The following is a 10,042-nucleotide window of genomic DNA, read 5'->3' as shown; positions in this document are numbered from 1 at the left end:
CAGTAATAGTAGGTAGGATATGGAAATGGCTTTCAGGTCAAGATGCCAGCTACCTGTACCATGTAAAATTCGTGCAATGATTTCCTCATCTAAGAAATGGGTACAATCATACGTGGCCCATCTATTTAAGGAATATAAAGAATATTAAATGGGATTAAGTTTACTAAGTAAAATTTGGCATGGTCAAAGATGCTTAAAACTTCCAGGAAGAGAATTCAGGCATGGGTGGAGCCTTTTAAACTGAGCTGAAATGGCAGAGCTTCCTGCCTTTCCTACTGGTTAATGTTTCTAGACTTCTTCCTCACCTCTGTTTTCTGAGGCTCTACCTTCGTCCCTCTAGGCCCATCTGTTAAAGTCCTTGCACTAAGGGAAGCAAATTAGCCAACTTTTTTGTGTGTTTTCAATCACCAAAGACCTATTCCCGCTGAATGGCACAGGTCTAATTTTGTCAATAATTTGATATCAGCATTATGAATATCTGACTCAATTCAATCCAACCTCTTTTTCAGAGAAATGTAGTTAGCTAAAGTAATCCCTGGTGTCCAAAGCAAAGTTAGGTTAAGGATTTCATCCAAAAAATGGCTAGAATGGTGCCATGAAGAGAGACACTCATTCCTAAACCAGTCTTGCCTACTTGGCCCGGGTCAGAACTATTCCTTAGTAGAAGCAAAGATAATTTTACACTCTGGGAAGTGAAAGCAGAATGGTAAATATTTTAAGATTTGTCAGCAGTGGAAGACATTCAATATTCTTTCTAAAAGGATATACAAAGACTCATAATCACAGAGTAAGAGAAGCAAAAAAAATTCAGTTGATGTGGAAAATGGCTTCAATTATCCATTGCATTTGAGGTGACGTGTTCATTTGGTCTCCCTAGTAGCCAGGTACCCTTCTACTGTTAACAAAAATTTTGTGTGTAACTCCCTTTCCCTCTCTCTACGTCCATATAATTTGATGGTTTTAGAACTCATGGTTGACAGTTATTTTATCTTAATACTTGAAAAATGTTACCCCACTTCTTTTTGGCCTCTATGGTTTCAAGTGAGAAATCCACTATCATCTGAATTAATGTTTGTCTGTAAGTAATGCCTAGTTTCTTTGTGGCTTCTTTCAAGAAAGAAAATGTCTTCTTTATGTTGTGTTTTCAGGAGTTAAATTATGATATGTCTTTGTATGGCCTTGTTTGTATTTATCCTGTGTTAGGTTAGCCTAGTTTCCTTGAATAGGTAGGTTTATGACTTTGGCCAAATTTATAAAGTTTTCAGACATTTTTCTTCAAGCATGTCAATACTTTCTTTTTACTCTCCTTCTGGGATGCCAATAACACAGATGTCAGCTCTTTTGTTATTTTCCCACAGGTTTCTGGGACTTTGTTCACTTTTTTTATAGCCTATTTTCTCCCTGTTTATTTCAAAGCTATAGTGGTCAAGACAGTATGGTCTTGGCACAAAAACAGACACATAGATCAATAGCACAGAATAGAAAACCCAGAAATGGACCCACAACTCTATGGTCAACTAATCTTAGACAATGCAGGAAAGAATATCCAATGGGAAAACGTCTCTTCAACAAATGATGTTTGGAAAACCGAACAGCAATATGCAAAAGAATGACTCTGGACCACTTTCTTAACACCATATACAAAAATTCAAAATGGTTGAAAGACCTAACTGTGAGACACGAAAACATCAAAAGAAGAGGCAGTAACCTCTTTGACATCAGCCTTAGCAGCTTCTTACTAAATGTCACCTGAGGCAAGGGAAACAAAAGCAAAAATGAACTACTGGGACCTCATCAAGATAAAAAGCTTCTGCATAGTGAAGGAAACAACAAAACTAAGAGGCAACCTTCAGAATGAGAGAAGATATTTGCAAGTGACATACCTGATAAAAGGTTGGTATTCAAAATACATAAAGAGCTTTTAAAACTCAATACCCAAAACCCAAAAAATTCAGTTAAAAAAATGGGTAGAAGACATGAAGAGACATATTTTTCTCTCGTTTAACAGAATAGCGTAAACTTAATTGGTCGATCTTCAAGTTTACTGATTTGATCCTTTGTCATCTCTACCACTGAGCTCATCCAGTGAAATTTTTTATTTCAGTTACTTTATTTTTAAGTGCTGTAATTTCCACTTTGTTCTTTTTGTAACGTCTTTTCTTTTTGCTGAGCTTTTGGGCTTTTGCATTTGTTTCAAAAGAATTTGTAATTGCTTACGATGAAGCATTTTTAAGATGGCTGCTTTAAAATCCTTGTCAGATTACTCTACTTAATCTTGATGTTAGTGTCTCTGATTCTTTTCTCATACAATTTGTGACCTTCCTGTTTCTTAGTATGAGGAGTGATTTTTTTAATTGTAACCTGGACATTTTAGATATATTATGAGGCTCTGGATTTGTTTGAATCTTCCCTATTTAAGCAAGAAATCCTCCTTTTTGGAAGTAGTGTGAGGACTGAGTGTGTTTGCTTAGCTTCCTGCTGGGCTTCACTGACAACACCTCCAAAAAGTGGAACAATGATTTACATCACATCACCTTGTTGCACATAGATAGGGTAAAAGTTCAGCTCCATCCGTAGCCCATTGACATATTTCCTGCAAAAGTGAGGCACCAATTCAAATCAACTCATTATCTTAAAGCAGTGGTGTAAGCTCAGCTCCCTACTGATGTGGTGGGGGTGAGGGCTACAAGGTGGGGGGCTGACATATCATTTTGTTGCTGCAGGGTAGGGGTGGAAGTTCATCTCCCTCCTGGTCCCTACTCATAAAGAGTGGGGAGTCAAGGGTCAATTATCTCTACCTCCTGTTATCTCATTCTACCTGTTAATGCCAGCTGGGGGTAGCAACCAAAAGAGAGGTGCAGAAAGTAGAGTGCTGAGTAGCACTGCTTTATACTGCTTCTTTCCATCTCTTTGCTGTGTGTTGGAGGGGGAAATTCAGCTCTCCACTAAACCCCACTGACCTCCAGGATCAGGGAAAGTGAAGTGCAGACTACCTCCGATTTACACAGCCTGTTCATGCTCCATGAGGCTAGATACTCACCTCACCATTGGAGTTTGCCAAACACTGTAATTTGTGCCCCCCTCCCCAGTGGTTTGTTCGAGACAGGATTGAAATCAATGCAAGGTAACTCAGTATTAGGGTTTCATGGAGACAATTGGGAAATATAGGGTTCTTAAGAGAACCTCCCTCTCTGTGCTGGACTTGAAGTTGGTGGGAGTATGTCTGGAAACTATGGAACTACCACCTAAGGATTAAAGAGAGTTTAGACTCTTTTAGCTCCTGTATGCAGTAAACACAGTAGTTAGGTACATATACCTGATTTCAAAGTGTAGCTCAATCATAAGACTTTGATCACAACATATTACCAAGTAAAATGGAAATAATAAAAGCATATCCCTGATAGGGGTTATTTCAAACATTTAATGAAGTAACACATGTAAAGCAGTTCAACCAATGTTTGACATGTTGTGAGTTCTCACTACATGGAAACAATGATGAATAATTGATAATGGTTGTTAATGGCAAGTCAGTGTCTTCTACTTTCCTTTTATCCTTCACAGGGCTGAGCTCATGGTGAGTGCTTAATAAATAAAACTGGCACCAACCAATGTATCAGGAACAAGCAGATTAAAACCTGCTAACTCAATTTTCTATCCCATCACAATACTTGTTTTAATGTAAAGATTAGAGCTGGCTGACCAATTGCATCCTCACCCTCTGCTGTCACACAACATAACATGACTGCCTCTTCCACATCTGTCTCTCCAGGGATTCTGTATCAAAAGCAATTTCCCATGAGACTGACATCCTTATAGCTGCACAGAACAAAAAATCCTTATCCACAATAATGTAAAGAATCTTCCCTCTCTCCTCTAGTCTATCAGTTTCCTATTGCCACTTTTTAGAAAATCACCCCAGTAACACCTAGATTCAAGGAATAAAAATTGTGAGGAAAAGAATGTGGAGAACTGATGGTATTGATGTTAATATTGAGTTTATGGAGTTGTCATAGATTTTTCAAGAGAGTTAGATGGTGAAAAACACAGATAGATTAATGGCACTCGGCCCTCACATGGACAATAAGAACCATCCTGCCAGGTTAACAGAACCTCAAGTCTGGAGGGTCTAAACCACACTCAAAGAGCTTTTTCCTATTCTAAACTCTAATTGTCAACGTCACTGAAAAACATGGCGTGGCTTTGACCTTCATCTCATTCACCACAACCTAGTTGGATCCTTTCATTCCATTCTGATTAATTTCTACATGTATCATTGATCTTGAGATATCATGGAATTTCTTTTACTCCTACGCTAATGTCCCATTAATTTATTTTGTGACAGCTTGTTCAGTACCAATCCTACTCCCCTCTATCATATCATGAGATTATATTTATAATCCCAAGAGTACTATTCTCAACGGGAGGCAGTTTTGCCCCTCCCCGGGGGACATTTGGCAATGACTGGAAATGTTTTTTGACTATCACAACCTGAAGAAGTGTGAGGAGGTATGGGCCAGTGCTATTGTATTGGCATGTGGTGGATAAAGGCCAGGGATGTATAGGATGTTCCCTGTCCCCCAACAAAGCACCTGGCCTAAAATGTCAATAATGTCAAAGTTAGGAACCCTGATCCAGAGGCTGGAAAACAAGATCATATTTCCAAGGTATCTTTGCAGCTAGACTTCCACATGTGCTCAGCTGGAAAGCAGAAGTGACAGCTATGTGACCACAGTTTTAAAATCCTCCTGTAAACTCACTGGCAGAGGTGTTTCATTCTTCTGCCACTGTGGGGCTCTGGGTCTAGGCTCTGGTCCTTAGATTCTGAATGGCAAGCTTGAGCAGCAACCAGGTTTCCACTGGAAATACTCCATGTGTGACTGGGTTTTTCTCTTGGCTTATTTGCTCCTACTTGCATAGCATTCAATTTTGTCTCTCTGGTCCTCCTAGACATTCTTGTAAGTGACTTCATGGCCTATAATAAATCCTTTTCTGCTTAAACTAGTTAGAGTGCATTATTTGGTCTGCAGTTAAGGATCCTAAGTAATACAGTAAGTGATTATAGGCAATCAATCTTCAAGAAGATGGGAATGTGAGATTGATTATAGTTAGAAATCAATGCAGATTTAGTTAGCATTAGAAGGTGGAACTCTCGTAGGCTTTGGAGGACTAAGTGGCTGCTCTTGTATGGGAAGTGGATTGGTATGGGAGATTAAAGATGGTCACAAATATTTTGTCACTCATCCATATGTGTTCCCTCCCTTTCCCTTGAACATAGGCCATCCTTGTTATTTCATTCAATGAATTGAAATATAACAAAAATAATCCTGAGAACTTCAGAGGCTGGATCTTAGATCTACAGTGTCTGCCTCTATCTCTTAAAACACTCCTTTTTGGGATTCAATCACCGTGCTATGGGGAATCCAAAGCAACCATGAAGACAGGCTATAGGGAATAGAACCAAGGTATACCTAACCGATAATTCCAGCTGAATCTCCAACCAACATCCAGCATCAACTACCAGACATATTGGTCATATTTTGAATGTCCCAGGCCCTGTTAACTCTCTGATGCTTGTCATCTCATCAGTACCACTAAACACTGTCAATTCGCAGAACAGTGAGAGATAACCACCAGGTTGTTGTTTTAACTCACTAAGTGTCAAAGTGGTTTGTTACACAGCAATAGATAACCAAAATAATTGGCTACTTCCAACTGTACTGGCAAACTTAATAAATAAAATGACAAGTTGAAAATTTAAATTCTCTATTTAAGACATAGAGAACTGCTGTAAAAGAAGGTAGCTACAAAAAATAAGATGCTGAGTCTCGTTCTGTTGGGCTGCTCAAAATTCAGCATAGGTTGAATAAACATCCTCACTGGATCTCTTCTGTACAAGTTAGAGCACTGACTTGGAAAGAATAGGATGTTGAGAATAAAAATGGTGACATTTGGGAGGATTTGAATGATTCCGAGGCCACCTAACCTTCCATATTGCCAATGGGATCAGTCCTCTTCCTCTATCTGATGAAGCTGGCCCTGCCTACTAGAACAACCAATAAAGACATCATCTAAGGTAGTTATCATCACAGAAATATCATTATTCCTTCACCTCAATGTCCTACCTTTGAGAGGCTCCAGGCCTAAAACTACAGTCAGATCTCAACATGCCCTGGGGCATTAGTTATAGAGTAAAACCATAAAAGAAGGGGCACATGCAAAGGACACAAGATTTTGCTAAATTATGTCAGCAAAACTTGAGGAACATATGTGAGAAGATCATAGATTATAGAGAGAGTAATATAGTTCTGAATGAAGCTGAATTTAGTGATACAACTTAATTTACCAGAGATTCTATAATCAATGGACTCACAACTCTCTTTTCTACATTATTACGGCACGTGGTACCATGAGCAGCAAAATCTCCCACAACACCCCTTACAATATGGTGTGAAAAGTCCTGCATGGGAACCAGAGCAAGCACCCAAAGTTTTTGGAGAGAAGCTGCAGATTGGCTTGAAGAACTCTGACTTTCAGAAGGAGAAATGCTTCATGGGTACCATCAGGCTTAAGTCCACTACCCACCTCAAGTTCTCCATATGTGTTTTGGGGCACCAGCAGCTCTGTGATGAGGCCAAGGCTGTGGCTCTTTCCCGTATGGATGTTGAGGTACTGAAGAAACTCAACAAGAATAAAAAATTAGTCAAGAGGGAGGTCTGAGTGGCTCAGCGGTTGAGTGTATCCTTCTTCTCGGGGCGTGCTCAGAGTCCTAGGATTGAGTCCTGCATTGGGCTCCCTGTGAAAAGCCTGCTTCTCCCTCTGCCTGTGTCTCTGCCTCTCTCTGTGTGTCTCTCATGAATAAATAGGTAAAATCTTAAAAAAAAAAAAAAAGTCAAGAAGCTGGCCAAAAAGAATGATGTCTTTTTGGCTTCAGAATCTCTGATCCAGCAAATCCTATGAATTCTGGGCCCAGGCCTGACTAAGGCTGACAAGTTCCCTTCCTTGCTGACCCACAATTAGAGCATGGTGGCCAAAGTGGATGAAGTGAAGTCCATGATCAAATTCCGGATGAAGAAGGTGCTGTGTCTGGCCTTGGCCATTGGCCACGTAAAGATGACAGATGATGAGCTCGTGTACAACATCCACTTAGCTATTAATTTCCTGGTGTCATTGCTCAAGAAAAATTGGCAGAATGTCCAGGCTTTATGCATCAAGAGCTCTATGGGCAACCCCAGCACCTGTACTAAGGCACGGTTTAAAAAACCCTACTGCTACCATTACCTGTCTGCCTGTGACTAGGGAGAGGGATGTGTTTTGTGAGCTGACATTGTGAGCACATAGCACTGTACTAATGACTGCAATTTCTGGCACTTAATGATGGGTAGTCATTTTTTCCACACCACAAACCAAGATATGCATTCTATCTACCTCCAAAACCGTAAATCTTATTCAGATCTCTTGAGTACTTAAAACACCTGACAGTAGGTCCTTTAACCAGGACTGAATCTTCTGCCCCTGAGAGGAGCAGATATGGGCTAGCATTCCAGCCTGTACTGCTCCCACTGGTTATTAATAGGAAGAGGAGTAGGACCTTCACATGGAAGATATTGACTCAGCCCTTGGCAGTGTGCTTAACCTATGGCCTGAAGTTGCCTCCTGTTAAGCCATGGGTTCTGTCCATGGGCTTTTGTTGTTGTTGTTTTATCCCTCTAAATTGTGTCTTTGGGCTCTTGGTCTGTAAGGATCACAAGGAATGTTCCAAATGGAGATTGGGTTGCTAGATTATTCAGATGGGAGTGGTCCACAATCCTGAGAAATTGATCTAGCATTTGCTTCTCTGACCCCACACTGAATACTCCATGTTCAGAGTAGTAATTTACTATGTTAGATATTTAGGAAAACACTAAGAGACCTATACAATATTGTAATTCATCTACTCTGTTTCCTAGGGAAGCTTAGAAAATGGGTAGAATCAGGCTGTGGAAAATTATAGGCCCTTTGTCACTCAGGTAGCCTCTGCCCCCTCCCTGACCCGAATCACTTCCCTGTTGGAGTTCTTTTCTCCAGCACCAAGTTCTGGAAAGTTGGGTATAGGTGTGGTAGGAAACACCTGTGATTTAACCCTGGACTTGAATCTGCTTCATTTAACTTTGGTTAAGGAACCAGTTTATCCGTCCGTCTTTTAATATGGCTGAAAGTCTATTTCAAACCATAAATAAAAATGTTGCACCTTCTTGAAACAAGCTTGAACCATAAAGAACACAAGGTTTTCACCAAAGTAATAAATATTTTTTTAAAAAATAAATAATATCAACTGGTTCACCCAGGGAGCTAGAAGTGAGTTCTAAATGGTTGATAGGAATCTTGACTCAGTGGTGGCCAACTGTAAATAAAGTCGACATTCATGTAATCCCTTGGTGTAATGTAGGGAGAAAAGAATGTTGGAGTAAATTTGTCATAATCCATTCATTCTCCCTCCTTTGAGAGGGTTCAAAAACACTCCCTTAGCAAAGCAGTGAGAAATACATTGATGAGAGGAGTGGCAAATCTTTGAAAAGCACTGTAGTGGCTGTATTCTAAGCTAAAAGTGAAATGCAAGAGGCTTTCAGTGGTGTTGATAGGCTGGCACAAACACCAGAGGCAAAGTGAGCATGAATACTGTGACAGGCCACATGGTTGAAAAGATAATCAGAATAGTTTGACCTATAACGGTCTCTATCTTGGGGTCCTGAAGACCAAGGTCCTAACCAAGGTCCAACCTGACCCATATCTTGAAAGATTCAATCTAGTAAGGAGAAGTTTGATTTGCATCAGCATGACAAGGGATCATGGTCCAATCCAATTCTGAGGCCTGAATCTCAGCATTGACTCAGAATTCCTTGAGAAAAAAAAAAAGGCAAACTCAGTACCACCAAGAAAAGAGCCTACAAAAATCTCACAAATCTCCCTCCTAGTCTTCCCTAAAGGAAACTTGGCCCTGTGTCATTGTAACTATGCAGTGGGAAAAGTGACATATACAGATCTTTATGGCATCATTAGACTGCATTTTTCTGAGTTACCATTAAGTCCTGGGACCTTACAACACAATCATGGATCAAAGGTTGAAGTGGAGCTGATAGGAGAATTTAGGCTTGAGCCATCTAAAGCCTGTGGTTCAGTGAATACATGCTGGTTATTTCCTTAGTTCCTAAGTTCAGTCAAGGGGAAGCTCATGGAGCTTTCCTCCATATAAAAATAGTAAACCAAAAACAATAATAATTCCTATAAAAATAAAAAGATTTTTGCTACAAAGTCTTGGAGAATCACCCCATCACAATCTTATTTTGTTTGCCTATTTAATCTGTGCAGAAGATGGACGGATCTTGGGAGAATTACAATGGCTTATTCTAAGTTTAATTAGGTTTGACTTCAATTGCAGCTACTATTCCAGATGTAGTCTTCTCAGTGAAGCAAATCAATACAGGCTCTGGCACCTAGTGTGCAGATATTGATCTGCCTAATGCATTTTTCTCTATCCCGATTTGCAGAAAATACCAGAAGTAATTATTAGGTAACCATAAGCCTGCCAAGTTAGAGGCAGTTCAGAGCAAGGGAAGGTTCTCCAGCTAGCCCAACTCATCCCGTTGGCTTTTGTGATACCTCAGACCCAAAGAAGTTTGATTTGTAATTGATCAAATTGCTAGGCTTGAGGAAAGAAGCGTTAGGAGAATCATAGCTGCATACCTTTGAGATTGGTAGGAAAGCTGTGCTCTTTTCTCTTTTTAAGAAACAGCTCTTTCTCAATGTACCTGAATGCCAAGAATCCATGAAAACTGAACAGTTCATCATGAAGTGGGAGTTGTCTGATCCACCAAGCCATAAATTCAGGCAGGCCCTGCATCAGTCCATCATCAAGGAGATAGGATATAAACAGAATTAGGTTTGAGCAAATCTTTAAGATGTAAGCTATTTACCAGAGCCCCACACTCCAAGCATAGCTACTCCTGCCACACTTCAGTCCTAAAACTCCTAAGGAGTCCTTATGATCAGTTGAGTGAGGAGGAAA

At 40.0% G+C, this 10,042-nt stretch overlaps 1 pseudogene; it reads left to right on the top strand.

Annotated features, from left to right (window-relative positions):
• Positions 1 to 6,406: 6,406 nt before the first annotated feature.
• LOC121497798 lies at positions 6,407 to 7,296 on the top strand (annotated as a pseudogene).
• The last annotated feature ends 2,746 nt before the right edge of the window (positions 7,297 to 10,042 follow it).

This window comes from Vulpes lagopus, chromosome 8, assembly GCF_018345385.1.
Source record: "Vulpes lagopus strain Blue_001 chromosome 8, ASM1834538v1, whole genome shotgun sequence".
In the NCBI taxonomy this organism is placed as follows: Eukaryota; Metazoa; Chordata; class Mammalia; order Carnivora; family Canidae; genus Vulpes; species Vulpes lagopus.
The sequence above is the reverse complement of the archived record's forward strand: the minus strand, read 5'-3'. Positions and strand labels throughout refer to the sequence as shown.